At 41.9% G+C, this 16,366-nt stretch overlaps 1 protein-coding gene and 1 non-coding gene across 9 annotated transcripts in view; one reads left to right on the top strand and one right to left on the bottom strand.

Annotated features, from left to right (window-relative positions):
* TMEM241 (transmembrane protein 241) overlaps positions 1–16,366 on the bottom strand; it is a 111,262-nt gene that overhangs the window by 27,509 nt on the left and 67,387 nt on the right. The window contains exon 14 of one of the 8 annotated variants that reach the window (XR_012498781.1): positions 14,206–14,240. The exons of the other annotated variants lie outside the window; for them this stretch is intronic. The gene's annotated coding sequence lies outside the window, so the exon portion shown is untranslated. The remainder of the gene's footprint in view (positions 1–14,205; positions 14,241–16,366) is intronic. 8 annotated transcript variants of the gene reach the window in all.
* Positions 13,214–13,320, top strand: LOC141567071 (U6 spliceosomal RNA). The gene has a single exon (XR_012489467.1). It is a non-coding gene; the product is annotated as a U6 spliceosomal RNA (small nuclear RNA).

Below are 16,366 nucleotides of genomic sequence, written 5' to 3'. Positions count from 1 at the left end.
TGTCTAAGCCACTAGTTTTCAAACCAGGCTGGGCCAACCACTATTTCCCTAGAGCCACTTTGGACGTCATGGTGAGGATCTGTGGGAGGCTTTATTTGATTGGTTCTGAACATCTATCTTCCTGGTCAGTGATAATATTAATTCATCATTACAATTTTAATTAGCTTTTTTTGGTTGTTGTTTAAATCTTAGTCTAGGACTGTGTATATAACAGCCTGGGGCAACAGGACTTTTTGAAGGGCACAGTCTCTCTCTTCAGACTGGGGTTCCAATATGATGCAACTGATGGTGATACGAAGACAGGCTGGAGGTGAGGGGAACATACAGTTTCTGCTCATGATACAGTTTTCTCTGCCTGTGGGAGAGAAAACTCTTTTGCCTTCTGTCCTTTCCCTCTCTTTCAAAGTTTACTCAGATGGGAAGAATTATTCATCTAATTATATATTTACTGAGGCTCATTACACCACTTAGTGGGATTCTAGTGCTTTAAAGGCAAGAACCCAGACTCCACATAATTTCTTTCTCCTGTTGAATCCATGCAATAAACTTCTCTTCACTCTGTCTCCACCTGTTGGGGGTGGGAATGGAGGAAGCCAGGCCTCCTATAGGAGCAAATGCCTTAAGTTGCTAAACCAAGGCTGATTTTTTTTTCAACTAAACTTTGTTTCCCACTTGCCTACTATTCCTTGTCCATACGTTCTCTTACTCTATATCTGAAGAAGGGAGGAGGAGTGGGTAGTAGAGTTCAAATACTAAAACTCTGAACTTTTTAATACATGTTATGTCATAAAAAGACCTATGTGTCTTTTTACACCATCTGACAGTGGTCCTTGGGTTATAACTTCAGAAATCTGTGGACCTTTGGGCCTTTACTCTTGGACTTGCAATCTTCCTAGCACAGTCATGCAGAAGGTGTTAACTCTTCCTCGAGTTGGATGCCAGACTTTTCTCATTAGTACTCACATTTCTCAAGCGGCCATATTAATATCATGTCTGCTGAAGTGGTATTTCCTGGTACCTTTGGAGGGTTTCTACCTTTTATCTATCTCTGTAGGTGTTCCACTTCAGCTCATCCCAACATACCTGATTTGGTTGGATTTTATATGTTTTATTTGCTTTATAACTTTCTTTAAATAAAAGAGCTCTAAAATTTGCCAAGTATTACTCCTTTCCAAGTAGTATAAAGAGCCAAATAATGTAGACATACTTAGAACATTCCATTGTAGAAGACAAATGAGGGAATTGAGGCTACCCTATTTTCCCCTCAAACTCAATTCAGTGGCAGCCCGGTGTAAAATCAATATTCTTCATTCTAGTACTTTTTAACTTTCTCGTTTTCATTTTACTCAGTAAGTGTACTCACCTACTGTCAAACTCACGTTTAGAATGATGAATTTCTTCCAAAGTTATTTTTTAAACGTTCGTCCTACTGATTAAAAAGCTCTATTAGTCTCCCAAGTTAAGCAGTACGCTGTGCTTCTGGAAAGGAAGGGCGTGTGGCTAAGTATTTTTATTTTCTAAGTTGTCTTGATTCACTCAAAGGGAAGATCTAATCTCTGCAGTTTATTTTTAGAAATGAAATGAATTTAAGCTCAAAGAAGCTTTACATAAAGGCACCATAATTATCCTTACGCCAAGGCTGTGGGGATTTGTTCTTCTCCTTCTGCTCTAACAATACCTTCAATTGTTATACTTAGCAATAATGGAGGTGAAAGAATACATTTTGCCAAAAAAACAACATCAAGACCTCCTTGCAATGTTCAAAGATAGGAAATGTGGTGTCCATTTAGTAAAAACCCTCTTGCTACCTTCGACCAGCCTTCTTCCTTAATCCTAGCAATTCCTGAAGAAGTATCAGTGGGGAGAAGTGAGATCACGATGTCAAGGTCTGTCCTGGCTCTAGGTGTGGTCACACTGAGTTGAACATGACCAGACAGCGAGAACTCCTTAGACATGTACAAAGCTTGCTCAAGATTCGCTTCACCAATTCAATTCCATCTAAAGGATTTCTATAAACCATGAAGACTTTCTAGTGACTTGCCACACAACTCTTGGCACTCGCTGCAAAATGTCAATAGGTCACCTGTGAACACTTCTGTTACAGACTGAATTGTGTTCCCCCATCCCCGCAATTTGTATGTTGAAACCCAAATCTCCAATGTGATGGTATTTGGAGATGGGGACCTTTGGAAGTTAATTAGGGTTAGATGAGATCATGAGGGTGGGGTCCTCATGATGGGATTAGTGCCCTTATAAAAAGTGGCCAGAAAGCTTACTCTAGTGTACTCTTGCACTCGCACTCTCTCTTTCTCTCTCAATCTCTCTCTCTCTTCTTCCCATATGAGGACACAGCTAGAGGGCAGCCATCTGCATACCAAGGAGAGAGTCCTCATTGGACACCAACCTTGCTGACACCTTGATCTTGGACTTCCCAGCCTCCAGAACTGTGAGAAATAAATGTTTGTTGTTTAAGCCACCCAGTCTATGGTATTTTGTTATGGCAGCATGAGCTAAGACATTATCCCCTGCTCTTTTGGAGAGTTTAAACAATGAAAGTTAAAAAAACAAACAAAAAACAATGACTACCTATTTCAGAATCAAAACTGACTTAAAAGTGAAAAAGGAAAATGGCCTTGAGTTATTGCTGGAATGAAGCTGAACCCAAATTACATTCACTGAGCACCACACTAGGCACTAGAGAGGAAAAAATTAAAGGCAAAAACCTGCCTTTATGGCATCTCTATGCTAGATTAGCTGATTCTAGAGGTCACTAAGCAAATGACTTCAATATAATATGCTAAGTGCTAATATATGGCTATACTCTGAATGTTATGGGAACGAGTGCCACAGAGAGACGATGCCATGCTAATTTTGAAGGACAAATAAGAATTATCTGGTGAGGAATGGTGGGAAGGAATTTCTACATAGAAGGAACAGCATTAATAAGCTCATCAGAGTCACAGAGTATTAACTGAAGTGCAAGGGGTGAAGTGGTAGTGGCCATCATTAAAGCTGAAGGAAACCTGAAGAGAAGAAAAAATCAATAGCTGGAACAAAAAATCATTTTTTCTAGCAAGGTATTAAAAAAATCCCATGGAGAATCCTATTCACTTCAAGACAATGGGCAGTTAGTCCCAGGACAACTGGGCATGTAATTTTATCAGCAAGCCAGAGTTAATCCTTGACTTGGCCTTCAGAAGAGTTTATCCCAATCCCGTACACATCTGTCTATGTACCATGGCTGTGGGAGAACAGTGGGGTAGCACTCTGAGAGTCCTGGGTGTTCCCCTGCAGTGTGACAAACTCACAGAGTAGCCTCAAGCAGGCCAATTCCCTCTCTAGATTTCCGTTTCCTCCTGTACAAGATAAAGGAATCATCTATGAAGTATTTCTCAGGGATTGAATTTTCTTCTTTCACTTAATATCTTTTTTTGAAGACAGCGGGGGCAATTTTATTCATTCCCTGACTTGTTCCAGTGAGAATTTTCAAGAAGCTTAAAAAGATAGCCATTACAGACAAAATATATCAATTAGAAATCGATAAGAAAGATGAAGGAAAGGGTTTGAAAACAAGGAAAGGAAGGCAGAGATGAGGCCATTACCACAAATCCATGCCAGGGATGTCTGCCTACATAGCAGGGAGGGGGCTGCACAGAGCAGGGGAGGGGGGAGTGCATGAGTTCAGCTGCATGCTTTCTGGTAGCCAAAGCCAAGACGGTACATGTTGGTCACATACTGGGTATCCCTAAGATACAGGAACACTGACTGTTTGGGAGAAGCCATTTATGCCAGTCTCCTACGTTTAAAATGAAAATGTAGTTACAGACATTCAAATATATGTTCCAAAGAAACCAGAGCAGTTAACTTAGTAAATCAGTCTCCTGCCAGAAGGCCCCGTGTAATGACCCAGCATGAAGATTTGTCTCTATGGAATTTATGAGGTACACCCCTTTAGGAAGCTGAAAACAGAGAAATCTGAACCACGGTCTTGCCCTGGGTTCCATGACAGGAACCAGAAAGCGTAAGCACAGGGTGCTGGTGTGGGCCCACCCCTCCTCTGGGTGCAGCCAGGAGCCCATCAGACACCCTCCTCCATCAAGAAGACAGTGCTCAGCAGTGGCAACTTTTCACTGAAAAAATGATAAAACCTATGGCCCCAGGCACATGTAAAGATTTTGAAAGCAATAAGCACGTATTTCAGAGCGCCCTGGCAGTACCCCAAGGAACTTGATTTATTCATTACACAGTAAGAACCTGCAGATTGTCTTATTGTGTCAGGGCGCCAGCAATACATCTGGGTGGCCCTGCTGCATTTCAGTTGGTTATCTCCTAAGCATCTATTCCACGTGATACAAAGATGTAGGCTCTGGTCTCTGCAGCAGAAGAACTCACATTCTAAGAGTGCTCTTGACTGCCTGTTGGACAGACCAGGACCAGCCTGGTCTCAGTACTTCAAACAACACCACAGGACCAGCCCTCTCTCCTAGTGGTCTCAAAGGTTACATCTCTTCAAACTCAGGAGGTCACCTCACCTGGGACCTCTTGTTCTCTCTCCCCTAATGAGACCCACCTCATCGCTACTTCTATCTTCTTTCTTTCAGATACAGGTTTCAATCAATTTTCTGGTTCAAAATCCTCAGACTCAGGTTTAAGCTCTGTAAAAGCAAAGATGCAGCTATTTTCATCAAATTTAGGGGCATGTTGCAGCCCATTTTATTTTTCAGTTATCATTTCTTAAATAGGTAATACAATCATGATTCTGAAACCAAACACTAAAAATACACAGTGAGGCATCTTCCTGCCTCCCAGCCCCCCATCTGCTCAGTTCTCAGTTCCCACAAAGGCCATCAAGTTTCTCATGTATTAAAGTTTCTTTATGCTTATGTAAGTGAATATGACTACAGAGTCCGTTTTTTGTTTTTTAATTTTCTACAAAAGCTAGCACATTATACATACAGTTTTACTGTTTGCATTTTTCATTTAGTAATATATCTTGGAGACCTTTCTCTGGTTGTACACAGAAAGTGCCACGGTTTTTTATTTTGTTTTGTTTTGTTTTGGGTCAGATGGACCCCAGTCCCTTACTGATGAACACTGGGATTGTTTTCTGTCTTTTGCTTCTATAAATAATGTTGTTTAACAACCCTGCATGTGCCATTTTAGACTGGTGGAAACAGGTAAAGGGTAAGTTCTCCGAAGTGGAAGTGTCAGTTCAGAGGGTGTACATGTCTGTAAGTCTAATAAACACTGCCAAGCACCTTTCCACTGGGTTGAGACAATTGACATTTCTACCAATAAGGAACAGAGTGCCTGCTCCCTCCACAGCCTTGTCAACCAACTATGTTGGCTTTTTAAACTTAGAATCACCTTTCCAGACAGAGGCTCAACCGGTGTAAATGCAGCCAGGCTGGAGGTGGCAGTAGAACCATGGCTCAGTGCTGGCTTCTGGAGGCCCAAACAGCAAAGGCAGAAACAGTGGAAGGTCTCCGTGGGTCTCGGGCAGGCTCTTGGTTCGTGGCTATCGCAACACTGTGGTGACATACCCTGTAAGCACCACGGGAGCAGGACTGTGACTATCTGAATCACTGCTGAGTCCCCAGTGTCCTACAGGGCCCAGAACCTACAAATGGTCAGTAAGTATCTGCTGAATGAATAAATGGACCCAGGTGGCCAGTGGGGCCCCGTAGAGAGGGCAGGAACCAAAGGCACCTTTCTGGGCATAGAAGAGAACTTGTGAGACACTGGAGACACTGAGATGGGGCTTCTCCCTGGGAAGCACACTCCCAGGATACTAGGGGGAAGGTGTTTGTTGATGGATTTGGTTTTGAGAGATGTGTGACTTTGCCTTGTGTGTTCAGACAGGACTGAGGGAATGCGGTTAGAGAAGCAGGTGTTCACTCATCTGTGCAATGAAGACACTGCAAAGGCCCTGCCACATCAACCTTAAAGTTTGCTCAGATGTTCAGCATCCCTTCTTCTCCTTTTCATTTTCAGTCAAGAAATAGGAATTCTACAACAACTTAAATGGGAAAACCTGTTATAAATACAGCTAGCCTTTATGCTGTTATCTCCAGGGAAGGGATAGAGCAAAGGACTGCTGGAATCTAAAGAGAGCAAGGCCACCATCTGCCATCTGTTGACCTTCTCAGAACGTGAGGCTGGGTCAACCTGTGGGGGCCAGGCACTCACAGACTGGATACAGAAGTGGATCACTACAATAATTATTTTTAACTATAAAATTTCTGTGCCACGTGACCAAAAAAGTATGCTGAATTAACTCTGGTTTGCTCAGTATCTTGGCCAAGAGCTCCCTGTTAGCCCTGTGTAATACCATGGCCTGCCCCTCAGCCACCACCTGAACCACCTGCCAAGCCCTCTGGTACTTTGTGGCATATTAATGAAATCCAAGGAACTCGGCCCTACTTAACTGCTACAATGTGTGTATTGTGGTCATTTTGCAGTTGCTAAAGGAAAGACACAGCCTTTTCTGCAAACTTAAGACCGAAGTTCACCCCAAAGGCAACTAACTCCTGCATGAGGCTTTGGGAGTAGGATTGGTGGTGGGGGCAAGGAGGCTGCTAAAAACAAACTCCTGGGCAGCTGAGGCATGAAGACAGGAAGGGGTGGGAGAGAGGAAGCCACTTCCTTTCTTTTGTCCTTTCGTTTATCAAGGCCTGTCCCACCTCAGACATTGTGCTAAATGCCTGTTTTTCTGTTAAGCTTAGTGTACTGATTCATAGGCTTCAGACCTCTGTCAGGCCAGGAAAGCTCTGTACTGGGTGGCTGTATGGACTGCTTTTCCTCTCTGGGCCTCAGTTTCCTCATCCACTCCAAGCAAAGGGAAATATTCCCAATATTGTTACATAAAAACCAACAGGTAGTGAATGATCTCGATTTCTGTATAAAACAGATAAACCCAGTTACATGTGTAGAGATAAAAGTCTCCAAGCATACTCTAAAATGTCCACAGTGATGGGATCACATAAGCTTTTTCTTTTCATTTAACTCAGCTTTCTAAATTTTCTATAATAAGCCTTTTGAAATGTTTTAAGTGAAGGGAGTTGGACTAAATGGTGACTGAGGACTTTTTTCTAGAGAATCAAAATTAAAATTACAAATTAAGGACAAAGTTATTTGCTTCAATAGTGGAGAACACACCCTACAGTTAAACACCTACCAGAAAATTCAAGACCTAACCAAGAACCGTGCCATGCACATTCCCATGGGCCAGCCAGGCACGGCTGCTCTGATGGTTGGCTGTGGGTGTTCCTAAGACACATCCTGACAGCATGATTCTGCTCTGCCTGGGCAGCAGGTTGAGTTCCTTTACTTTCTTCTGTTTCCCATTAGTCTCCATCAGCCCCCCAGCTTCCCAAGGTGTTTTCTATATTGTGCGGTTACTCATTACAGAAAACTGCAACAACAATGTGTAGGGGAATCTAATTATGATAGAGCGGCCTGGGGGGTTACACTCATTACAATTGAATTCAGACTCAGTCTCTCAAATGTCACCCACACTACAAAGGAGATGCTCCACGACTGAGTCTTTCAAAACAGACGCACCAGGAGGGGTGCAGGCTTTGCAGTCAAGATCTGGGTTCAAGTCCGAGCTCCTTTGTTCTATCTTAGACAAGTTACATAACACCTTTGTTTCTTCACGTGTAAAGGGGGAAGAGAAGCACATAGTCTGAGCCACACGAGACTGCGATGAGAATTAAGAAATGTGTGTCCAGTAACCACAAGATTGCCATGGGGTTACGAAAGTTAATTTGGGGAATGTAATCAATAATGTTGCAAAGATTTTGTAGGGTGTCCAATGGACAGATGTCTCGTTAGGGAGACCACCTCAGGGAAGATGTAGATGCCTGGTCACTGCACTGTACACCTGAAGCTGAAGCTGAACAATAATGAATGTCAACTATTATATATATATGGTTAAAGAAGCGGAGTACAGCATTAGGAATAGAGACAGTGGAAATGTAACGGCTGTGTGCGATGTCAGAGGGCTAGTGGATGGGGGGAGGGGGGTTGACACTGTGAGGGATATAAATAAAAAATGACTAACTATTACTTTGTTTTATGCATCTGAAACTAATTTTAAAAAAATAAATAAATAAATAAAAATAAAAAATCCGTTCTACAATTTAAAAAAAAAAAATGTGTGTCCAAGTACCAACCACACAGCCTGGCACATGGTGAGCACGCAATGGTAGCTGTACCACTATTCATCCTTTTATCAGGTACTCAATGAATGTTAAGTAGATCTGAATCTAAAATCTGACCGATTAATGAGCTGCTATCTATGAAGTAAAAATCATGTTATGTTTTGCCAAAAGCACAAGAAGGGAGAGCACGGTTTCTGTTTGCCAGGGAGCAGTAGTTGCTCTTTCTGCACAGAGCAGCAGGGGCTGGCTAAGGATGGCCCTAGCTCTCTTTCTCCAGCAGGAGCCAGTAGCTTGTGGGATGCCACCCGACAATGCAGGCCTACCTGGGGTGGTCACCGCCCCTAGGCCCTCAGGGATCTGACGCCTTCCTCCACCCCCACATAAAGCTGATACAGTCACCTGTCTTCTCCTCACCTGCACTATACCCACACCACACACTAACACACACGTATATCCCAACATGCTGGGACTAAGGGAGTCCCAACTTGGTAAGCATGTTCAAAACCAATCTCCAGCTCCAAAGGCATAAGGCCAAAGGAGCTGGAGAGGCACGAGGAAGACGAGCCAATATGGCAAGCCTGAGAACACCCACCAGGGAGGCTGCTTCGCCAGGCCCAGCAGGAGTGCCCAGTGATAAGCAGAGCATTCATTCCTTTAATCAAACCACAAGAACCTGAAAGCATGGCAGGTCTGCCAGTTTCCTTAATTAATCCAGCCCTTAAAGGAAGAGTGTAGCTGACAGGGCATGGTCCTCACCCATGGAGCATAAGCAGAACAGTAAATACTTCCACAACGCTACCAGGAAGCCTGAGCTCACTGTCTTTACCTGGGCACTCAGCTGAATATTTATTAGAAACCCTCTCCCACCATGACATTCAAGAGAACTGGTGGCCACTGCCCAGAAGAGCAAGACACCAGCCAGTGGGTTCTTCCTTCCCCCAGTGAGTGAACCCCACATCATCTGCAGTACACAGGCAGGAGGGGGTGTGTTGGAGAAGCTGCTGCCCCCAACCCCTGGGCCTTCCCAGTGCTGACAAGAGAGGAGGTTCAGAACTGCGGGCTGTGCTTTCTGAGGGTGGCTCCATTCCAGCACCCACATATCAGATTTTTTAAAAAATTGAAGTATAACATAAATACAGTAGAATACACAAAAAGCTTGAATCTCATGTATACAGCTCACTGAATGTTTACATCTGTAAATACCCCTATAACCACCACTAGATAGATTCCAAACTTTCCAGCATCTCACAAGGCTCCCCTCATGCTCCTTCCCAATCAATACTCCCCCATCCCAAATCACCTACATGGCTTCATGCTCTTTCTTTAGTGCACTATAGTATTCTATTGTATGGCGAGATCACAATTTATTTCTCCTGAACTGATATATCGACTATTTCCTCCAGGGGCTATTATGAATAAAACTATCACTGATATTCCTGAATATGTCTTATTAAAACTAACAGTCTGTGATTTTAAATGTACATACCGTAAAATTCACCCAAAGTCACAATTCAATAGTTATTAGCATATTCATAGAATTGTGCAACCATCATCTCTAATTCTATAGCACTGAACACGTCTTGTGGCTATATGTCTTCATTTCTCTTGGGTATATATCAGGAGTGGGACTGCTCAGTCATAACATAGACCTTATTCAGCTCCAGCGTTTTCTAAAGTAGAAATGTATTTCACATCCTCACCAACAGCCTCTTGTCAGTCTCTTCCATATGAGCCATTCTGGTGGGTGTGCTGTTCCTCAGATTTAATACCACTTCTGTCTTAATTCTCATTGTCTTACAGCCAACCCAGTACAGACTGAAAAACGCAGTTTCTCTACCAAAGACTCATCCAACAATCTTTAAGGCTGGTACTTCTTTTTTTCTTTTTTTCAAACACAGGTTGCTATCCAAAAGTAGAGCATGCCTATGAAGTCTTTCGAAAGCCAAAACGGAGTAAAACGAAGAGTATCCACCCCCTCCCCCCTTCACCCCTCACTTTGCTTTTACAAAAGACAGTAACAGCTTTTCCATAAAAGTGAAAATCCTCTTCTGAAGCAAAAATCTCCTGACATGGAGGTGAGGGGAAATGGTGGGCATTTTATTTACCAAAGTTTGACTGATCACCTAGCATATTCCAGGCCAAACCGAACAACATGCCTGGAAATTTGTGCAGAAAACACACAAAGCCCCAAATAAGGAATAATGGCCTAAAGTGATGCAGGAAGGAAATGAGACGGAATTCTTCTTGAAGACAGATGCGATTGTGGGCCAGGTCCCCTGTGTACCTCTGCCCCTCAGAAGTCACATGACAAGACAGATGTCGAAATGTAGCCAGGGAGAGCCTGTTCCCCACACGACCTCCCCCCAACATCCCCCAGAAGAGCACAGAAACAATCAAACAAAATTACAAATGCAACTTAACAGCCAGTTGTGTTTACATGGTGCCAGGCAAAGCATTGTTGACTGAAAAAAACGTTTCTTGCCATATATTTTACAGACTGGCTATTTTTTTAGAGTCATATAAACACAACCTGCTTGTTAACGATCTGGCCTTACAGTCAGACACAGCCTACTTATATATAAACAAAAACAACACCAGAAATTTCAACCTAAAGAATGACTGGGTCAGTTCAAAAGACTGATGTAGAGACACGAGGGGGAAAACCAAGTTTGGATTACTTTTTTTTAAGAGAGGAGAGAAATGTTAAACAGGAAAAAATGATGTGACAATTTATACTTAAACAAATCCCACTTGGGGGATAAACACAGGAGAACAAATGTGGGGTGGGTTCCGGTGGAGTATCAGGCCACCAAGAGCACAAAATCATACCACGTAAATATCTACTAAGTCTTTCAGATCCTCATGTCATTCCTTTTGATCATGCATCAAAACGTAGCTTTCCTGTAATAAAAGTCTGGTCATTCAGACTTTTCAAGAACTGTGTCATTTTATTAGTTTTGACTGTGGCAGCTCATTCTCTAACGACACAGGCTTTCAGTTCTGCCCGTGGTCTGCCCTCTGCTCTGGGCAGGCACAGGGCCTGAAGAGAGCTCTTTGCTGATTAGGCTACGTCTGGCCACACCTTGGGGAATGTAGTTCAAGGTCGTTACAAGGAAAGGCGAGCTCAAACAGAATTGGCACAATTAAAGAAAGGAATATGTGCATCACAGGAGCATTACTGGGGGGCAGTGGAAGTTACTTCATGAGACTTCACGAGATACATGCAGAATTCCTCCTTTCTCTATTTCTGATAAGAGGGCACAAACTTGCAAAGGTGTGTAAAATAAGATCAGTGTGTTTAAGCATTCACTCGACATTCACTTATTCAATACTATCCTACAATGATCTGAGTACACAGCAGCTCATCCCCCAAAAGAGACCTTGTAAAAGTCTCCCAACTAATTGGATGTTACATTGCAAAATCCACTTTAATTTTAGTTATTTTCAATTATCTTGGATAATAACAGCACCCATAAAAACCTTGCAGTCAGGAAATTTACAGAAATTCAGGGTATTTCCTCAATAAGTAAACTAAAGCAAATTCATTCAGGTCAAAAGTTGTGAAACGCAGAATTGTTATCATAGTTTTGCAGCTCAGAACATTGTGATGATCAATGACACTAAAAATAGCCCAGAAAAAATTAAGAGTTCATAATCGGAAACAAGAAAAACAAACTCATCCAAAATAGCAAAATGGCCATTAACATCATTCACTTCCTCATGAATTATTTTGACAATAGGAAATGGAATTACAATTTTTTTCTTTAATCCAAAACTGTATTTCCCCTCCCATGTGCCCGCTGGGAAAACCTTGTTCACAAATGAATAATTCTCAGATAACTAACTTCTGTGCTGTTTCCACACAGCTCAACAATAACAGAGCAGCTCCCAACTTGCCACTTCATGTTCCTGTTGCTTCAACAGTGATGTCATGGAAAGACATCGACATGCTGTTATTATTGCCCAGCGAGAGACTGTACAGGAAATTATGCTGCTGCCCCTAGGTTTTAATTTTCCATGAAAAATTATTCTCATTGCCATAGCCATTCAGACTGTGAAAAAGAAAAATGATTTCATTAGGAAACAGCCATAATTAGATTTTAAGCATTCTCTTTCAACATAAAAGTTACATTACAGCACGGCTTCATCGGGTTTAATAATTTATTTTCATCAGAACATTCCAGAACACATTAAGGTGCTGAATAACAACCGAAGGAAGAAAATGAAAAAAACACTAAACTGTTACACAGAAAGCGATATATTCAAGTGAACTTTTAAGTGTGACAGGAAGAAGGTGTGAGGCATCTTAAGAAGCTGAGAAGAAGGGAAGAAATACAAATGGTGAACTGAAGAGGAGTGGCCTCCTGTTTCGTGATTAACTTTTACTGTCCAGGAAATGAAGAAAGACAGCAACAGGCTCTCCACAGCCAACAAGTAGTGACAATGATGATGGGAATGATGATGATGATGATGATGATAAAGACAGAGAAGTAATGTGCTCACTTCAGCAGCACATATGAGATCTGACAGTTAAGTTTGAGAATTCATCCTAGAAAAAGTGCTGCATATCTCATTGCTGAATATACTACAGTCCCCTTCAAAGTACGCCCCTTGGGAAGCTATGCAGTGATGCCAGCGCCTAGTCCACCCTTCAAAGCAGTTTTGGAACTCTTATTCTGGAATGGCCATCAGAGCTGTCATCGTATTACCCTTGATGTTCTGAATGCCATCAAAATGTCTTCCTTTCAATATTTCCTTTATCTCTGGGTAAAGAAAGAAGGCACTGGGGGCCAGATCAGGTGAGTAGGGTGGCTAAAAACTCCCTCACAGACAGTGATGTGTGAGCTGGTGCATTGTCGTGACGCAAGAGACATGAATTGTTGGCAAAAAGTTCAGGTCGTCTAACTTTTCATGCAGTCTTTTCAGCACTTCCAAATAACTGTTAACTAACAAACTGTTGTTAACTGTTTGTCCAGTTGGTACAAGTTCATAATGAATAATCCCTCTGATATCAAAAAAGGTTAGTAACATCATTGCAACAAGTTCGTGAACTTAATTGTCTGACCTCATGTACTAAGACTAGAATGACACTGAGAAGATTAGCACGGCCCCTGTGCAAGGCTCACACGAAATTCATGATGCGTTGCACATTTTTTTGTAACTATGTGCGGTGATGGATGGTAACTAAATTTATGGTGATCATTTCACAAGATACACAAATAGCAAATCACTAGGTTATATACTTTAAACTCATATGATGTTATATATCAATTATATCGCAATAAAAACTTGGAAAAAATAATAGGAAATAGCAGGAGGAAGAGAACTAACACTGTTCAGCAGACTTGATGTAGTGAAAGCAAAACATGATGGGCATTGTAACTACACTTCCAGGATTTTTCTGTAGTCTGTTCTCAATGTGGGGGGCGGGGGGTGCATAGGCACATACATGCCTGTGCATATGCCAGAAACTGAACCTAAGAAGTCTAATTCCAGAACCTGATATATCTGTTTACTTGTCACCTCTTCAGAAGTTCAAAGTATGATTCAATGGCAAGTTTTGGAACTTCCCTACAAATACATCAAAAAAGTCAGTTGGAGAGTAAGAAATTATATTATTTAGAAGTCATGAAATCTGTGTGATTCCATATTAAAAAGACACTAAGCTACTTCTTCTTTTTCTTCCTGTTTTTTTTAATTGCACTGGAAACATCAAGAGTTTTACTAATGGTCTTGGAGACATTTAAAAATTCCAAATATCAAATACTAACAGTCTGTGGACAACCATTTTACAAGTTCAGCCTATACTTAAACAGGTTTGATTTTATCTAGCAAAGTGACATAGCCAAGATTCCTTCTTAGTTCATTATCTTGGCAATAGCTCAAGAGAAATGTCGACATGTCACTGAAAAAAGAGACATTAGGCCATGCTCCGAAGATCTGGCAAAACAACCTGAGAGATAGGCAGTCAAAACTCAGAAAAATTCCTATCCAGTTAAGAGTTGTTCATAGGATAAATCAAACGGAGGTTAACACTTACCAGCAGAATCTTCTTGACACTTTTAAGAGAAACTCCTGTATGGGAAACATAGTTCAGGACAGTGGTCATATTACTACACAAGGAGGGGTTGTTATGGAGACAGCTTTGAAAGCTCCCTGGCAATCCCAGTGTATAATTAAGGCCAGTGATCACAGAACAGCCAGCAGGGTGGTTTCCATGGAAACCATCAAACATACATTTTCACAGGCACAGCACCTGTTCTGAATCAATGACTCTTTATATAGGTCTAAAAACATTGTGAATGGTGCATCAATTTCCTCTTTTGTTAGACAATGTCTGATTAAAAGAGCTGTGAGAGACCTTCTTCTCATGCAGGCTGAATTCTGAGCAGTGTCTAGAGTAGGCAGTCCACAGCTAAGTTCACTACCTACAACTAGTGAATATAAATGGTATATTCAGACGCCGGAAATGACTGGTTAATTTGGTGAAAGAATTAAACCAGTGGTTGACAGAGCCAAGGAAGACCGGCCAACTGCCAGCACTCATTATTCAAGGGCTGTCTAAATATTATTCAACCCTCTCAGTAAGGTAGACATTATTATTACATTTGTTTACAGATGACACAATGAAGCATAAACTAGGAAGTGGCAGACCTGGGACTCAAAGTCAGGTTAAAATTGAGTCTTGGTTCGAGTTTATATGACTCTACAAAATGCTCTGTGTTTGCACTGCGCTTTGTCACTCCCCAGCTATTTTCACATATATTATCTCATATATTCTGCTTTTATCTTGAAACACTGAGGAGTCCAAGTTCTAGAATATTCTAATTTTGTAATATTTTACCCCTTGTTCCTTGGCTCGTGGCTCCATTTCTGCACCCACCACACACTCCAGGTTTGAAGACTCACATGGGACCATGTCTCAGAAGGCTTTCCCATCTTCCACCTGGACTGTGTGAGCAGAATTCTATCCTAAGCAGCAATGGGAAGGGAAACCCCATTCCATAAGCAAGGATTTTGATGGTCTAAACTCTATAAAAACAGACACAAACATTCCAATTAACCATTTGCAGCATTTACACATAATCTTCCAGGAGAGAACGTGGATTTGGTGATCAGGGTGGATAACAGAAAGGTTTCCTACTTTATTCTGGTCAGTCCTATTAAACACTTGAAATTTAGCAAATGCTTTATTAGGTAGGACTGATAGTTAATGATGTGTCTCCCAGCTGCTCATCATTCTACATAATCCTGCAATTGAATATAAATGCCATCAGCATTTAGTCTTAAATGTCAGATACAGTCAACACTGTTGGAGCTCAATAGAATCATAGCATTTGAGGTATCTTCACATATCTTCTAGTCAGACTCCTTGCTTTATGTAGGAAACAACTGAGGACTAGAGGGCTACAGGGCATCGTGATCAAAGCCAAACAGTGAGTGTTCTTTCCTTTCCTTTTCCCTGAAATCCCCGTCCTGCTACCACGTGCCTCATGGAAAAGCCTGCCTCACATCATCGCTCTTCTGCTGAAGCTCAGGGAAAAAGCTCTCCATTTTCTCCCCAGCTAGCCTCCCATACTCCTTTTACCTCCTACTGAAACCTGCTCTCCCAATTTCCTCTCATTCTCTAGCATCTTTCTGTCTATGGGTGTCTTCTTTTCTAGTTTCAAGCATGCCCAAGTCCTTCTTTCTGTTCTTCGAAAAGAAATTTTCACTAGATCTGGCTATCCCCCTGCCCACCACCAAGCCCAACCTTCTATCCACTTGATGTATGAGTATTCTTGAGTATTTACAATCCATCTTCAGCCCCACTCGCATCCCTGCCCTCTTACTGAAACTGTTTCCTCAAAGTCTAGCAAGGTCCTTCCTCTACTCTTTTCTCAATCTGGATCTCTGACCTCACTGTGACCTCTTTGCTCTCTTCCTTAAAATTTTTCTTTAGACTTCTCCATACTGAACTTTCCTGGTTCCCCCTTGTATCTCTTGACTATTACTTCTCTCTCCTGCTCATTATTGGTCCTAAGCTAAGTCCTAGGCTCCTGCTCTGCTCTCCCTACACTCTTTCACTCTCTCAGTGAGTTCATCTATTAATTCATTTTCTTGATTTCAATCCATCTCTCTACAGGCGAAGCCCAAATGCACATGCAAAGCCCTGAGCTCTCCCCTACATTTTACCCAATGTTTCCAACACAAAAGAGCTT

Source organism: Rhinolophus sinicus, linkage group LG09, assembly GCF_036562045.2.
Source record: "Rhinolophus sinicus isolate RSC01 linkage group LG09, ASM3656204v1, whole genome shotgun sequence".
NCBI classification, from domain to species: Eukaryota; Metazoa; Chordata; class Mammalia; order Chiroptera; family Rhinolophidae; genus Rhinolophus; species Rhinolophus sinicus.
Note: the sequence above shows the minus strand (reverse complement) of the source record. Positions and strands in the feature narration are given on the sequence as shown.